The 18,639-nt window shown below is 41.1% G+C and overlaps 1 protein-coding gene across 3 annotated transcripts in view; it reads right to left on the bottom strand.

The window, feature by feature from the left end:
• Nucleotides 1-18,639, bottom strand: part of LOC129724944 (uncharacterized) — a 1,074,712-nt gene that overhangs the window by 963,402 nt on the left and 92,671 nt on the right. The window contains exon 1 of one of the 3 annotated variants that reach the window (XM_055680235.1): nt 13,561-14,494. The exons of the other annotated variants lie outside the window; for them this stretch is intronic. The gene's annotated coding sequence lies outside the window, so the exon portion shown is untranslated. Of the gene's footprint in view, nt 1-13,560; nt 14,495-18,639 lie in introns of those variants that run through there. 3 annotated transcript variants of the gene reach the window in all.

Genomic DNA, 18,639 nt, shown 5'->3' with positions numbered 1-18,639 from the left:
CACAACGGCGTCTGTACTACAGGTTAGGGGCGGCCGATTACCGTCCTCGTGCCAACGTGGGACGCTAAACAGTGTTGCGCACGATGGTCCTCCGGCGAGACAGGGGGTTGGTGTGCAGGCCTTACAAGCCGCCACCGTAAAACACTCTCAAGTAATGAACGAGGAACAAAGAAATTCGGACTTAAACAATCGGCACAGACCCATGCGATGAAAACGAACTAACGATTAGAAACTCTGGACGTGGAACTGCCGATCTCTCAATTTCTAAGGGAGCACTCGAGTGCTCTCCGAAGTATTGAAATCCCGCAGGTTCGACGTCGTAGCGCTGCAGGAGGTATGCTGGGAGGGGTCAACGGTACGTACGTTCCGGGATGGCCATACCAGCTACTACAGCTGCGGCAACACGCATGAGCTGGAGACATTTTTTATAGTGATGGGTGAGATGCGGAAACGGGTGCTTGGGTGGTGGCCAATCAGCCCTCGAATGTGCAGGTTGAGAATCAAGGGCCGTTTCTTCAACATCAGCATCATAAACGTGCACAGCCCTCACCTCGGAAGTACCGCAGACGACAAAAATGAATTCTACGCGCAGTTGGAGCGTGAGTACGACCGCTGCCCAAAGCATGATATCAAGATCGTCATCGAGGACTTCAACGCTAAGGCCAGGAGGAAGAGTACAAACCGGTGATTGGGAGGTTCAGCGCGCACCAGCTGACCACCGAAATGGGCCTAATACTCATCGACTTTGCCGCCTACTAGAACATGGCCGTGCGTAGTACCTGATTCCAGCACAACCTCCTACACAAGTACACCTGGAGGTCACCAAATCAGACAAAAACACAGATCGATCACGTTCTGATTGACTGTCGGCACTTCTCAGACATCATCGACGTCAGATCCTATAGGAGCGCTAACGTCGGTTCGGACCACTACCTGGTGATGGTTAAGATGCGCCCAAAACTATCCGTTTTTAACAACATTCGGTACCGACGCCCGCCTCGGTTAGACCTCGCACGACTGAAGCAGCCTAACGTCACCGAAAACTACGCGCATTCATTCGAAGCTACGCTGCCGGAAGAGGACCAGCTGGAGGAAGCTCCTCACGAGGACTGGAAACGCGAAAGTTTTATCAGAAGCTCAACGCATCCCGCAGAGGCTTTATGCCGCAAGCCGAAATGTGCCGGGATAAAGATGGTTGTATTCTGACGGACGATCGTGAGCTAACCGAAAGGTAGAAGCAGCACTTCGACGAACACCTGAATGGCACCCAGGCAGGAGACCATGACGGCGGAGAAAGCGATCCCGCCGGTACGACAAATGTAGAAGACGTACCAGACCCAACGATAGGCGAAATTAAGGATGCCATTAAACAGCTAAAAAACAACAAATCGGCAGGCAAGGAAGGCCTCGGAGCGGAGCTTATAAAAATGGGCCCGGAAAAGCTGGCCATTTGTTTGCACCGGCTGATTGCAAGAATTTGAGATACAGAACAACTACCGGAGAAGTGGAAGGATGGGATTATCTGTCCCATTTATAAGAAAGGCGACAAATTGGACTTTGGGAACTATCGTGCGATCACCGTTCTGAATGCCGCCTACAAAGTGCTTTCCCAAATCATTTTCCGCCGCCTCTCACTCCTAGCCAACAGGCTTGTAGGAAGTTATCAGGCCGGCCGTGGAAGGACGGTCTACGACGGACCAAATCTTCACCATACGGAAAATCCTTCTGAAATGCCGTGAATACAGAACCCCCACGCACCACCTATTCATCGACTCAAAGCCGCGTATGACACTATCGACCGAAAAGAGATCTTCCATAGCTCATGGACGAAAACGGCTTTCCGGGGAAGCTGATTAGACTAATAAAGGCTACGGAGGATGGCACGCAGTGCTGTGTGCGGATTCCGGGTGGTTTGTCGAGTCCATTTGAATCCCGAAGGGGGCTTCGACAGGGTGATGGTCTCTCCTGCCTGCTATTCAATATTGCGCTACAGGGTGTAGTGAATCGAGCGGACATCATCTCTCGGGGTACGATTTTCAACAAATTCAGTCAATTCGTTTGCTTTGCTGATGACATGGACATTGTCGGCAGAACAACTGCGGCGGTGGCAGAACAGTACACCAGACTAAAACGCGAAGCAGCGAGGATTGGGTTGCAGATAAATACGTCTAAAACGAAGTATATGCTAGCCGGCGGAACCGAAGCCGACCGACATCGCTTAAGCAGTAGCATAACGATCGACGGCAATGAGTTCGAGGTAGTCAAAGAGTTTCTCTATCTTGGTTCACTAGTAACAGAGGACAATGATACCAGCCGCTAGATCCGGAGGCGTATTATCAGCGAAAGTCGTGCCTACTATGGGCTCCAAAAGCAATTATGGTCGAACAGACTAAGCCCCCGTACGAAGTGTAACGTGTACAAAACGCTCATAAGACCAGTTGATCTCTGCGGGCATGAAACGTGGACAATGCTCGAGGAGGACCTGCGAGTGCTCGGAGTTTTCGACCGACGGGTACTAAGGACGATCTTTGGCGCCGTGCAGGAGAACGGAATACGGAGGCGAAGGATGTACCATGAGCTCACGCAACTTTACGGCGAACCCAGTATTCGGAAGGTGGCCAAATCTGGACGGATACGCTGGGCAGGGCACGTTGCAAGAATGCCGGACAACTACCTTGCGGAGATGGTCTTTGCCGGCAGGAAGAAGACACCCGGAACGCAGCGAGCAAGATGGGTAGACCAGGTGGAGCGAGATCTGGCGGAGAGTACACGGTGTCCCAGGAATTGGAGAGCAGCAGCCAATAACCGAGTGAATTGGAGAAACTTTGTTGATCAGGCTATGTCATGAGGGAATGCCAAATAAATAAAATAATAAATGGTCGCTTGCTGGCTTTCCCTAAAAAGATTGACAGAATAGTATACCTAGTTAGCCAGAAGTGCACTTTTTGGATACAGAAGTACCATCTGATCGACCTAATTACATTTTTGGCAGAAGGTGAGACGGACGGACGGTCCTATATTAACAGTACCGTAGTGGATTGTGGCAGTGGTAACCAGATAGCGCTACCAGTGACGCCAGCCTTATACACCAGCGAAAAAAAATGTATTGTAGCGATAAGGTCACCAGGTGGCGCTAGATATAGATATACTTTTAGATATTAGCGGTTTACCGTTAATGCTCTACCTACTCGATATTATTTCGCTGTATGAAATATACATAAACCATGCCAAAACCGTTCTCGTAGAATCACCGTTTTGAGCTCAGTTTTTGTCCGATTAAGATCTGTTTTTCAAAAGATGGGTGAGAAAACGCTAATATGTGGACAAACTCTTAGAACTTTTATATTTGGTTTCAAAACAAAACGGCGTCGAGTTGTTGCCCCTTAAGTTGAAATGTATTCAAACTCGGGGAAATTTGTTTTTGTGTCAAAATACATGAAAAATCATACCTAGAAGCCAAAGCAAAAAAAAATGTTGCACTGTGTTATCCGCCGGTACAGAAACTAAATGAATAAATGAATTTGTTCTCAAATTCTTTACATATCTTTTATGTTAAAAAAAGAGATAAATCAATGCGAAAAGCTTGACTTTTTTACAACTAGCTAACTTTCGCGGACATGCACTATTCTTGATTCAAAGGCATCACATCTCGAAAACAAGTGATGTTATCTCACGATACCAATACTGAACGATGGTGATTATGAATGGAGACCCAGTGCACAACACAGAAGTTTATGCGAATTTCATGGTGTACACAACAATGGGCAACCGTTTAACCCGAGGGATACCGGGTAATGTTTGCTAATCTGATTGTAACTGGCCTTCGGTGGAAGTGGACCGCACAAAGCCCCGCATCCGATTGGCATCAATATTCAATCACGAAAATTTAATAAATTTTTACGGCTGTTTCACTACCATGAAGCGGTCCAGGTCAAACAGGAAAAGTGATGTTGAGCTTGTTTCATGCTCGCGGAAATGTTGCCAGCAGTTCGATCAAGTTACTCAGTTGCTTTGATTATTTTATCTTTAACATCCTCAACTCGGACAGGAATGCAGGCAAATGCAACTGGCCACATTGTAGCCTGTCAAGTTCTCAATTGCTGTTGTAGTGTACCTATTGAACTCCCTCGCTTCTGCCATCGTTAAATACTGTGTCCACTTTGCAACAACTTTAGCTATGAAGATGTACGATAATGATGGACGCGAAAGCAAGCGATAGTATTAACATATGTTAATGGGTGTTTTTGTTGTTCTCTCTATTCAACCACTGCGGATCTGCTTCAATTGTTACATACAAACTGCGATCGACTGGGTCCTTTCCGTGCATGTACCAAACCCATTGATGAGAAAATTTGATTTCCTATCCATTGTTGTTGATATTGATACCAACCACGATGATGATGATGATGATGATGATGTAGATGGTGGTGCTGGCATTAATGTAGACCACCCATCATTGACTGTCCCTTATTATGCACCTATCGAATTGTAACTTGGAGAGTAGAATATTATAGAAAAACCTTATGCCTAATAAACTAGCAAACAGCAATGCAGTCAACCACGGGAGTGAAAATTGTAGCGGTATAGAGTCACATCCAGGTGACAGGGTGATCGCCGAAGGCGGCAGTTGATTCAACCTATCAGTAACTTGAATGAACACTGAACACGAAGCTGAACCATGTAATGCAAACTACATTCGAGTAAAACCTTTCGCATACCGACAGCAAACTTCCATTATATCTCTCTCAGTTACTAAGGTGACAATCGGTAACTTGACTATGCATGACATGATGGCGATAAAGCGAGCATCATCACGGATGCACACTTCAAATACCACGATTGTTATGTAACGAACAACGATTCGGATAGGGATTTGAATTAGGATTCGGATTGAGATTCGGGTTGGGATTCGAATTGGGATTTGGATTGGGATTCGGATTAGGATTCGGATTAGGATTCGGATTGGGGTTCGGATTGGGATTCGAATTGGGATTCGGATTGGGATTTTGATTGGTAATCGGATTAAGATACGGATTGAGATTTGGATTGGAATTCGGATTAGGATTCGGATTGAGATTCGGGTTGGGATTCTGATTGGGATTCGAATTGGGATTCGGATTGGGATTCGGATTGGGATCCGGATTGGGATTCGGATTGGGATTCGGATTGGGATTCGGATTGGGATTCGGATTGGGATTCGGATTGGGAGTCGGATTGGGATTCGGATTGGGATTCGGATTGAGATTCGGATTGGAATTTTGATTGGGAATCGGATTGGGAATCGGATTGGGATTTGGATTGGATTTCGGATTTGGATTGGATTTCGGATTGGGATTGGGATTGGGATTGGGATTGGGATTGTGATTGGGATTGGGATTGGGATTGGGATTGGGATTGGGATTGGGATTGAGATTGGGATTGGGATTGGGATTGGGATTGGGATTGGGATTGGGATTGGGATTGGAATTGGGATTGGGATTGGGATTGGGATTGGGATTGGGATTGGGATTGGGATTGGGATTGGGATTGGGATTGGGATTGGGATTGGGATTGGGATTGGGATTGGGATTGGGATTGGGATTGGGATTGGGATTGGGATTGGGATTGGGATTGGGATTGGGATTGGGATTGGGATTGGGATTGGGATTGGGATTGGGATTGGGATTGGGATTGGGATTGGGATTGGGATTGGGATTGGGATTGGGATTGGGATTGGGATTGGGATTGGGATTGGGATTGGGATTGGGATTGGGTTTGGGATTGGGATTGGGATTGGAATTGGAATTGGAATTGGGATTGGGATTGGGATTGGGATTGAGATTCAGATTGGGATTCGAATTGGGATTCGGATTGGGATTCGGGTTGTGATTCGAATTGGGATTCGGATTGAGATTCGGATTGGGATTGGGAATTGGGATTGGGATTCGGATTGGGATTGGGATTGGGATTTGGATTGGGATTGGGATTGGGATTGGGATTGGGATTAGGATTGGGATTGGGATTGGGATTGGGATTGGGATTGGGATTGGGATTGGGATTGGGATTGGTATTCGGATTGGGATTCGGATTGGAATTGGGATTGGGATTGGGATTGGGATTGGGATTGGGATTGGGATTGGGATTGGGATTGGGATTGGGATTGGGATTGGGATTGGGATTGGGATTGGGATTGGGATTGGGATTGGGATTGGGATTGGGATTGGGATTGGGATTGGGATTGGGATTGGGATTGGGATTGGGATTGGGATTGGGATTGGGATTGGGATTGGGATTGGGATTGGGATTGGGATTGGGATTGGGATTGGGATTGGGATTGGGATTGGGATTGGGATTGGGATTGGGATTGGGATTGGGATTGGGATTGGGATTGGGATTGGGATTGGGATTGGGATTGGGTTTGGGATTGGGATTGGGATTGGAATTGGAATTGGAATTGGGATTGGGATTGGGATTGAGATTCAGATTGGGATTCGAATTGGGATTCAGATTGGGATTCGGGTTGTGATTCGAATTGGGATTCGGATTGAGATTCGGATTGGGATTGGGAATTGGGATTGGGATTCGGATTGGGATTGGGATTGGGATTTGGATTGGGATTGGGATTGGGATTGGGATTAGGATTGGGATTGGGATTGGGATTGGGATTGGGATTGGGATTGGGATTGGGATTGGGATTGGGATTGGTATTCGGATTGGGATTCGGATTGGAATTGGGATTGGGATTGGGATTGGGATTGGGATTGGGATTGGGAATGGGATTGGGATTGGGATTGGGATTGGGATTGGGATTGGGATTGGGATTGGGATTGGGATTGGGATTGGGATTGGGATTGGGATTTAGATTGGGATTGGGATTGGGATTAGGATTAGGATTCAGATTCAGATTGGAATTTGAATTGGGACTCGGGTTGGGATTCGGATTGAAATTTGGGTTAGGATATAGATCGAGATTCAGGTTGGGATTCGAATTGGAATTTAAATTGGGATTCGGATTGGGATTCGGATTAGGATTCGGGTTGTGATTCCAGTTGGGATTCGGATTGGGATTCGAGTTAGGATTCGGATTGGGATTTTGATTGGGAATCGGATTGGGTTCGGTTAGGGATTCGGATTGGAATTCGGATTAGAATTGGGATTGAGATTGAGATTGGGATTGAGATTGGGATTGGGATTGGGATTTTAATTAGGATTTGGATTGCGATTTTTATAAGGGTTTTGATTGGAATTAGGATAAGGATTGGGATTGGTTTTGGAATACAAAATCATATGTGACTCAAAAATATGTACTCGAAATCCAATTATTATGCCAATACCAATTTTAACGAGTAAACAACATTTGTTTAAAAGTGAATTATAACATATGTTTGGCGTGCAGCCAAACCGAACCAAGCGTCAAAAACATTATTTCGATTAATCGGCGTTTAAAGTTCAACTACCCCATATGTTTTCTGCAAGCTGCTTCAGAAAATTTTTGTTATAATGTCATTTTGAACTGTTTTTATCATGAAATATAGATTATCATTTTTCACATCCACTGGTATTGATAACTCAATTCGAAAACAAGGTGCATGGTTTGGTCTGGCCGTACGCCGACCAAATGCGTATCAAACAATTCACACAACACAAAATAACAAAGAATACTAAAACAATGCAACCGCAATTTTATACCTGATTTTATTTTACATCACAATGGAGAATGAAATTTTGTTTTCGAATCCCACAAGGTTCATCGTACCCGTTGATATTCTGTGTTTGTATGCAACGGAAAAGCTTTTAATACCGCACGAGAACGATGACTTGCGAGTGGCAACAAGGCAGGTCGTGGTTCACGAGTCCCGAAAAGTGCTAGCTGACCTACAGACCCCGGGATAGTACCGATAGCAAAATATGCATGCAAATTTGCATCTCCACGCTGCGCGACGGAAACAGGGGAAGCTAGGTTTCCATACTCCAGCTCAGCCACCCTTTGGTGTACTATTATGACGCAAGTGAAAATACCAACCGACTTTTAGACGCCGCACCAGGGGAGAAGAGCAAATTAAAATACTACACTGTAAAATTGCAGTTTCGGAATTGGGGAATGGAGCAGACATTCAGTCTCCCGATGCATCGCATGGAATAATGTGGCGATCAAGTATAAATCCGTTCTCATGCAGAAAAGCTATGGAAGAAGTTTTCACCTTCCATTTTTTGCGGTATTTCTATTCCGAAAAAGCTATTAGAGTGCTCCGGTGCTATACGGTCACATTTTAGGGGTGGCCACCAGCAGACAAGGGACTGCCTGTTTTGCATATATTAACCACCCCGTGCGATAGACGTCTGCAACTGCTCGGCATGTTATGCCTGGGTCTGACGGGAACAAAAGCAATATCACGCGGGAGTATGCATAGGACGATCCGCACCAGGCAAATAAATCTTACTTTTGCCACAGTTGCATAAATGCGAACCATGTGAAGATATTGGCAAACATGCGCGCCAAAGCTTAGCGAAAACGTGAACCGAGTGCGACCATGTCCTGCCCCAACGATGCCGACGGTTGCCGGTGTCTGTTTGAGGATTAGTACAAATAACAGTGTCAAGTCGACGGAGAATTTCATTACTACCAAATGGAAATGTCAGCCGAAAATAATCAGCTAACACTTCTTATTATGAAATCAAGACACTGTAGTAGGACGCTTTGTGGTAGGGTATAAGTGCAGATATTTGTGTTTCGACACAAAACGTAACATTATTTCAGCAATTTCAAGATTAAATTATTTACTGTTGGGCTACGTAGCCTGATGAGGCAGCATTTATTTTACCAGCGCTAAAAAATTGTTTTCTTTTCCTCGATTTATTTTCTTATTGCCTTTCTCCTAGAAAGGTATAGCAATCACTTGCAAAACCGAAAGTATAAAAGTGCTCCAAAGGGCCGAATGGCATATATCACTCGACTCAGCTCGACGAGCTGAGCATTTTCTGTATGTGTGTGTGTGTGTATGTGTGTGTGTGTATGTGCAGATTTTTATTCTCACTCACTTTTCTCAGAGATGGCTGGACCGATTTTCATGAAATTAATTGCAAATAAAAGGTCTTATTGTCCCATAAGACCCTATTGAATTTTATTGTAATCGGATTTTTAGTTTAGAGGTTATGTATCAAAATGTAAAAATCATGAAACATCATTATCTCAAAAACTACACAACCGATTTGAGCAAAATAAATTTTTAATGAACGGGCTACCTTAAGAACCCTTAACTTTTGAATTTCATGAAGATTGAACTTGTGGTTCAAAAGTTATGAACAGAAACGTGTTCTGAAGACTGTTTAATCTCACTCATGTTTCTCAGAGAAGGCTGAACCGATTTTCATAAAATCAGTGTCAAATGGAAGGTCTAGTTGCCCCATAAGACCCTATCGATTTGTTTTGCAATCGGACTCTTACTTTGCCTGTTATGTTTAAAAATGTGAAATCCAGCTATTAAAAGGAACATATTCCGAAGACTACTTGGACTCACTCACTTTTCTCAGAGATGGCTGAACCGATTTTCACTAAATTAGTGTCGAATGAGAGGTCTAGCTGCCTCATAACACCCTATTGAATTTAACTATAATCGGACTGTAACTTTGTCTGTAATATGTCGAAATGTGAAAATCACGGAACTTCATTATCTCAGAAACTACACAACCGATTCGATCAATATTATCAATATTAATATCAGCTGAGCAGGCCAAGGGTTAACTGATGAATTATGATTGAACACGTGGTTTTAAAGTTTGGCGGCCCTATACGTTCCCATTTTATTTGGTTATAATCGAACTTAAGCAACCTTTATGTATTGAATTGTTAATAAAACAACTAAAGTCTATTATCTCAAAGACTACATGACTTATTTGAACATAACTAGTGTCATACGAACGAGTCATCTCTCAAACTTACAAATAACAAACTTCATAACAATTTGATGGCTCGAAAGTTATGGAAAGAAAAGAAATTCAAAGGCTATTTAAAACTATACCTGCTTTGATTGATATATGTGGTCTCAACATAATTTAAATGTGGTTTTGTACTATTTGAACGTTCCAAATTCATTGATTCCTTACGATGTGTTTAAAGTCTGCAAATACACGACGAATCGGTCATATGATCAAAGTCAAATAACAAATCGTTTGAAATGATTGGTTTTATCGAAATGACAATATCCTCGACTTTTGGCTTCTGTACATCGCCCTAATTCTGAATATATTCATATTGGGTGGTATTCGGTCATTTTCAGCAGATTTTCTGGCATCAATCTTACACCAGAAATACCAATATTGGTAGGTATTTAGTTATTTTGGTTGTTTTCCAGAAACTAAAAGTGGTCGTCTTTAAATTCAAAATGGTTCCCAGGGTCAATGTTTGGTTTCTATGCATCATCTCGATTACGGAAATATTCATATTGAGTATTATTCGGTCATTTTCGACTGTTTCCCAAAAGTTGCCATTTAGCAATTCAAAATGGTGCCTGAGGTCAATTGTTAGCTCATTGCATCATTCTAGTTCCAGAGATACTCATATTGGATAGCATTTGTTTATTTTAGGCTGTTTTTCACAAACCGGAAGTCGCCATCTTGGATTTTAAAATGGCATGTTGGAACAATTTCTGGCCTCCGTGCGTCACTCTGGTCAAAGAAACGCTCATATTGGGTGGTATTTGGTCATTTTCGGCTGTTTTCCAGACACCGGAAGTCGCCATCTTACAATTAAAAATGTTGTCTGAGGTCGATTTGTGGCTTCAGTACGTCATAACAATTCCGGAAATACCCGTATTGGATGGTATTTGGTTAATTTAGGCTGTTTTTCACAAACCGGAAGTCGCCATCTTGGATTTTAAATGGTATTTAAGATAATTTCTAGCCTCTGAGCGTCATTCTGGTTGAAGAAACACCCATATTGCGTGTTATTTGATCATTTTCGGCTGTTTCCCAGGAACCGGAAGTCGCCAACATAAAATCCAGAATGGGGTGTGTGGTCGATTTCAGCTGCTGTGTATTATTCTAGATCCGGAGATACTCATGTCAGACGAAAATCGGCCAGTTTTGGCTGTTTCCCAGAAACCAGAAGTTGCGCTCCTACCATTCATAATAGTGTCTGAGGTAAATTTATAGCTTCTTGCAACATTCTGGCTCCGAAGATACTCATATTGGGTGGTATTTGGTCACTTTGGGCTGTTTTTCAGAAACCGAAAGTCGGCATTTTGAACTTTAAAATTGCCTGTGAAATCAATTTCTGTCATCTAGGCGTAATTCTGGTTCCGAAAACATTGATATTGAATGATATTTGGTCATTTTCGGCTGTTTGCCAGATGCCGGAAGTCACCATCTTAAAATTCAAGATTGTGTCTGTGATCAATTTTTAGCTTCTGTGCATCTTTCTGGTTCCGGAGATACTCATATTTAATGGGAATCGTCCATTTCAGGCTGATTTCCATAAACCGGAAGTTGCCATCTTACAATCCAAAATGTTGCCTGAGGTCGATTATGGAACCTATTTGTTACCACAAAAACATTCACCTGCCAAATTTGGTTCCATTTAGTTGGTTAGCTCTCGAGATGTGCAGAAATTTGTGTTTCATTTATATGGCATCCCTCCCTTTCAAAATAAGGAGGGGTGTCAAAACATTATGGACATATATTTTATCCCTTAAAACATCTACATGCCAAATTCGGTTTCATTTGCTTGGTTTGTTCTTGAGTTGTGCAGAAATTTATGTTTCATTTGTATGGGACCCCTCCCTTCCAGAAAAGGGAGGGGTCTCAAACTATCATAGGAACCTTTATAGGCACCAAAAACCCCTACATACAAATTTTCACACTAATCGGTTCGGTAATTTTCGAGCCTATATGGATCAGACAGACAGACAGACCGGATTGCATTTTTATATGTATAGATTACAACATCAATATTTTTTAAAAGTGAATATACATTTTTGGATTGAAGCGTTCATGTAAATCTATTTTTACGAATAAAAGTTTGAATGAGAAAGGCTGGGTCTGACCGCTAGGTGGATTAATTTAGGTTTTTATCACACAAAAAGGTTGGATTTAATTCCTACTTAAAAAATTTTGTGAATTCGCGGTCCCCATGCTTGGGTTTTTATGTACGTCGGGTATGTTTTCAGCTGAGCACTAAGCAGTCTCAATAATATGGAACCATTTTATTTTATACTATCCGACGTTTCGTCACTAATCAGTGACATCTTCAGGGAAAACTGTGGAAATTTTCTGAAGACTAGTAGCTAAGATTAATATAAAAAACTGTTAGTTTACAATCCGTAACTTTACATTTCATTACATGATATCGCGAGCAGAAATTCTACTGTTCATTCATTTTCATTTGTGGCGATTTTTTAAATAAAGACTGAAAAATAGCTCCACAGTTTAAAATGTTAGTTATTATAGTTACCTTCCTCCCTAATGTTGTTAACTTACCTGAAATGAGAGAAAACGTCAATTAATTAAAATTTCGTTGAAACTATCTTTATTCTATTTCAAATCATAGTCATTAAGGCTATTGATTTACAATTGAAAATATTCCCAATTCATATAGAAAAAAGCAAGCACAGTAATATAAAAAAGTTATTTCACAAAACATCGGATTCCGATAGAAAAAAAAAAACTAATTGACTTTGTTGATTCATTTTCATGTACCGCGAACGATGTTTTCCACTCAGGCCGGCTTACAGCAAAATATTCAGTTTAATTTGCATACCTTTAACTTGTGCCGCACCACAATGTGACTCGGTCGGTAAAAAAACTAGACTTTATACGATACGATGTAGTTCACTTTTAATGCAGAATGTCCTTGAGCTACAAGAAAACAATGCGGTATTTCATCGAAATGACGCCATCCTAGAAAGTTAATGGAAAAACTAACAACTAAGTTGGAAAACATGTAACGTGTTGTTTCGAAAATGCCATTTGAGTAGCTTTTTGTTTACAAGGTACTACGATGCATTTGATGAATTTCATTGATTCTGTTTTTATCTATTCCAAACAGTATTGTTTGTCATATGTAGCAAGGATGAATAAAACAAAACACATAACTCTTTTCTAGTGAATTTTTATAGTTTTTTTATACAATTATTCATATTTACATTGACGCGTGTAAAGAACAAATTTTACTGTTTCATGTCATGAACTGTATGTCAAACAATTTGCGCTAACACAACCTAACCTACTTTCATCCAAACTTCTGAACCATCTGTTAGCATACGAGTCAATTTCGCATTATAGTACAAAAGGAAAGCAATTTGAATATAATAATACTATTACGTAAAAGTATCCAAAGTTGTTTTCTCGAATAATAGTAGAAGTACAAAAATTCCAACTAGAATCGTCATATATCCTGTATCAAGATCAAGTAGTTAATTAAATATATTAAAACGTATTCAAACGGATAGAATACAGGGTACTATATTTCATCACTTTTGTATAAAAAACACAGACACTTTGTTCAGTGTCAGTTATAATAAAATAATTTGATTGCTGATAATTTTTTAACAGTATTAGGTACAGATAACTAATAAAAGAAATTACCTTTTTCTCATCTTCTGCTCATCTTTGGATGGTAAGAGAGTGAGAGACACACATACTATTTGAATGACATCGAGCAAATGCAACACGCAATTCACCTCTAGAAGCAAGTATTACTTAGCAACGGATTTATTACAAAAAGCACACAACTTGAAACGACATTCTTTCTTTTTTCACTCGAGGTGTGCCCTTTGGATATAAATTCTCCATGAATATATCTCCTCCGTATTACTTTTAATGAGATGCTGAAACGAATCAACTTCAAGCGTAGGCTATCTGTCAAAAACTTCATGAACGCTAGGAACTCGATAGGTTTCGGAATGGCAAACACACATGAATTGAATCACTAACCAGTATTGAGCTTTATCAATAAACAAATATTTACATTCATACTAATTTCTACGTTAATATTTGATTCCACCCGCTTCTGTGAATTCTTTTACCTAAAATTGCTCCACCCATTCCTCTTTACACTTGTACTTTTATTTCGTACACTTTTCTTTAATTCACCTTCGATTCTATTCAAAACGAATTGGTCGTCCAACCAATAAGGAATAGTAAAGCATTTACGACGTCAGGAGAAACATAAATTTTGAATCACTATTTGACGCACCGTCACAACAACGCTCGAATCCGCTTTCCCCGATGGCTTTTGGAGGCCATTCGGAAAGAGATCGATCTAAATAGTTTTTCACTTGCACCACAGAACACACCCAAAAAGTTTCTTAAAATCGAACAACCATAAAAACAACAGACCCACACATTCCTCTAACCTGTGTCAAAAAATAATGCGGAGATAGATGTGGTAGGCGCGGTGCATCACCATCCTGCTGATGAATTGCAAAAGTGATCTTTAGAGGTCGTTCCTAGAGAAAGAGAACAACAAAAACAGAAAACATCGCGCACACGACTGCCGCGGAAGCTCCCATTTACCGACTGCCATCGTGGGCGCCGTAAACTGACAGGTGACGGCTAATAGACGGTAAAGCACAGGCCAAGGCGTTTCATTCCTAATCAGATGGTTTTAGCTCGAAGTTGTGGGAAAGCTTTCGTCTGCGTCGCTGCACTGGATGAAAATTTCGGCAGTAAAGCAAAAAAGCACAAACAAAAGTGAGGGAGTTAACTTTTTCTAAGCTATACAGCGTCTCCACTGGTCTGTTCGATACAAGATGACCAAACAAAAAGTACTCTTTTTCATGAATGGTCGTTGTAGGAGTTACTGGATTCAATAAATAATTAATTTACCTAGAAGTGTAGTGACAATAACCTTCTAAATAGCAGTCTAATGTAATTATGAGACAATAACAACATCTAGTATCTCGGAGCAAGCCGAAATGAAGGATAATGAAACGAAAGCCATAAACCGTAAATGATAAATTACGTCATAGGTGATCGTGTCTCAGATAAAACCCTCTGTTTGTTTTATTTTCTAAGCATTTCAATCCTTATCACCTAATTTCATGTAATAATTTGCTGTTGGTTGAGCATGGTTATTTCGAGAAAAAGTAACAAGCAAATCTTTTTAAAATCGACTAGTTTTCAATACTGAACCGGACATTCTATCACCAATATCACAATTAATCGTATTCGCAAAAACTTATTCCACAGTTATGGAAGCCAAATAATATATTTCCTCAATAACAGCACAAAATATATGTAAATGGAGTGTGAAAATGCAATTTTGGAACATGAACATGAATTGAGAATTCATTTTTTAGCAATAGAATAAGAAAATCCTTTTTTGATTCTGATTGCAATACCTCTCAATGTGGTGATACCTTTCTTGTTCGTTTCGCTCAGATTTTGACAGTTCGTTTGGCTCACAACATTCTCTCCGCATATCTCTCTCTCTCTCTCTCTCTCTCTCTCTCTCTCTCTCTGAGTATTGCTAATTCTTATATGCTTTCGGTTTTTAAAAGTGGTGATCGACGAAATGTCAAAAACTGTCGTGGAATAACTAATCTATCTGCCGCGTCTAAACTGTTTGAGATCATTGTAAGGTCTATTGTACGCCAATACTTCTTGATTATGCTGTCGACGGGAAAGTGCTGCGTGGAGTCGATTACGTCAACGACCCTCGAGTTATTCTTGACCGAAAGCTGACTTTCGATAAACACCGTGCAGCAATTGTTTCGAAAGCAAATCGGCAATTGGGATTTATCGCAAAAATTATACGTGACTTCAGGGCCCCCATTGTCTAAAAGCTCTATACTGCTCACTTGTATGCCCTCTACTAGAAAACGTATGTATGGTTTGAAGTCCGCACCAGCATTCATGGAAAGTGGACCTCGAGCATATTCAAAGACGTTTCATCCGATTGGCCCTGAAAGACTCACCTTGGCTTGATCCTGTCAGTCTGCCAGCTTTCCCGGATCGTTGCCGCCTGCTTGTTTAGAACGCCACCGCAAATTACAGTAGGCTGCATGCATTGCAAAGATTTTTAATGCTGCATTGAATTCTTCGAAGTCGCTTTCCTTGATGAATTTTCGTGCTTGTCGACGTATGCTGAGGCCCTCCTAGATGCTTATGAACCGATTCCATCGTTAAAACTTTGGTTATTATAAACTCGTTGCTTTTTGTGTGAAAAACGTCACGAGTGTCGAGCATCATGTTGAATTTGGCGAATCCAGTCATATTTTCAAAGCTATTTCTAGTTCCTTGGTTGGTTATCTTAAATTTCATTAAGACTTCATGTCAAATGATATACTTATAAATAAACAAATAAACTTTTAGTTGTGTGAAAATGTCTAAATTTCTGCAAAATAATCGTCAGCTGCGAGATTTTCTCATTTACTTTAAAGAAAGCGGCGGCTGCAGTACATCGGGGGTTGAAAAAACCGGCGAAAATGCTGTTCTAGGCGAAACAACGTGCTGTTATTTGTTCGGTTGTTATTGATCACTTTGAATAAGGTAATTTCGATGTTGACGACTGTACGCATGAAGAAAGGCCACAAACCTGCGAATACACTAAATCGCAGCCATTGCTCGATGAGAATCTATACCAAACTCAGAAACAGCTTACTTCGGTATTGAGAATTACTCGCCAAGCCATTTTCAAGCGATTGTATGCTCTGGAAATATTTCAAAAACAAGTAACTCAAATCCCTTATGATTTGAAGGACTTGAACGTCGTTTTTTGCCTGTGAACAACTACTCTAGCGGCAAAAAAAGAAAGGTATTCTTCATCGCATCGTGACGAGTGATAAAGATCGGTTTTTCACAGCAACCCAAGAAGAAGAACACAAGAAAAGAGAATCATGGGGACTGCCAGAGTACCAGGTTATGCTTCTATGTAATCGGCTTGGCCGAATATATACGCTGCGAAGGTTATGCTGGCGGGTAAATGGTTGGACACGTGTTCTGCCGCTCATAGCAAGTCCGTCCCATTTGCATTTTGGTGCTTACAAGAAAACAGCAATTAAAAATCGTAACGCTTTGGGTGAAATTTTGCACTTGAATGCATTTTCAATCAAGACCATCAACAGATATACTGCAATACTGTACAGTACTGCAATGACAATCTAACACTTTTGCATCATAAAACTTGTATAAACACCGAAACTTTATTAAAATTTGTTGAAAATCATAAGCTGGAACTCACATGCGATTACTTTTACGATACGCAGCCAGAATGATTTTCCTGAGAGCGATCATACGTTCGTGACGGCGGACAGCTTCCACGTAGCAGTGGAAACAAATATAAAAGAACACCTATAGCTTAGCAAATTGTTTGCTCCGTTGAAAAACAGCTAAGTAGCGTCCCGAAATATTTGGTAAAACTAACAAATTCTTCAAAACGAAATTCACGACAATAATTGAACAATTCTTAATCACGTCTTTACATAAAATACGGAAAAAATACGAAAAGTAGTATTTACTAAAGCATGCTTTAACTAACAATACAAGGACACACCTGAAGCGTTCACTTTCAACGAACAACAGCTGAAAGAAGCTACTGATGAAAACTTTGTCTTGAAAAAAACATTGTACTATCAGCTAGAGCTACACGATGTAGAACGCGTGAAATTCAATCAAACCTGCTATCGAATATCACTTTGTACATCCAATTCTAAACTTGAAGACCATAAACTGTGGTAAATATCACATTTTTCATAATCATTATTGACTGTGGGGATAAATTGCGAAGATTTTTTCAATGGGACCGACTTGCGATCACTTCCCAAGTAACAAAACTGGTTTTATCAAAGTTTTATAGCGCTGTTTAGGCTGTATTAAGCGCTATAAAACTTTGATAAAACCAATATTGTTACTAGGGTTTTGCTATGGGACAAACCGACATGCTATTTTTTCATAGTTCTCCAGAACGAAGTATTCAAAAATATTTGTTTTATCGAAAGTAGATATAACAAGGAATTGATTCCATAAATAAACTCAAAATTGATAAAAATGCGATTGGGACGGACTTGCCATGAGCGGCAGTGTTTCTGGACACCCTATTGTAGTCATACATTTCTATTCCTAGCTCTACCTCCACGAGCTTCCGACCGGGATACGAGTAACCAACCCCCGGTGGAAACTTGGATCGTACGCTGACAGGGAAGGGAGGTCGTACATGGCTGTATCCCATTTAGGGGCAGCGTACAACAGCGTCCACAGTAGCGGCGTAAAAGCATAAAGAAGATCGGTTTTGTGCTAATTAGGATACACATGAAGCGTATCAAAAGATTGAGACCGATCAGTGACCATATCTACAGCCTAATCAATGTGATTCTATGATCTTGTTGAAAAGACGTCGGTGCCAAGGACACGACATCAATATCGTCATCGGAGATGTAAACATGCAGGTAGGGCAGAAAGTCTTTTTCAGCCCCGTAATTTGTAGAGAAAGCTTCAACTCTACTACCTACCAAAAACAATGGCCTAAGCTTATCATTTTTCCTGCAGGCATGCTATCTGTAGTACTTGGTTTTCACGCCGGAATATTCGAAAGCACACCTGAATGCACCTGCCTGCTTTCAGATCGACCATGTTCTTCTAATCTATGATCGGCACTTTTCAGACGTTACAGGTGTAAGGTCGTTTAGAGAACCAAACGTTGACTCGAAACACTACCTCATGGTA

This window comes from Wyeomyia smithii, chromosome 2 (genome assembly GCF_029784165.1).
Source record: "Wyeomyia smithii strain HCP4-BCI-WySm-NY-G18 chromosome 2, ASM2978416v1, whole genome shotgun sequence".
Classification (NCBI taxonomy): domain Eukaryota; kingdom Metazoa; phylum Arthropoda; class Insecta; order Diptera; family Culicidae; genus Wyeomyia; species Wyeomyia smithii.
Note: the sequence above shows the minus strand (reverse complement) of the source record. Positions and strands in the feature narration are given on the sequence as shown.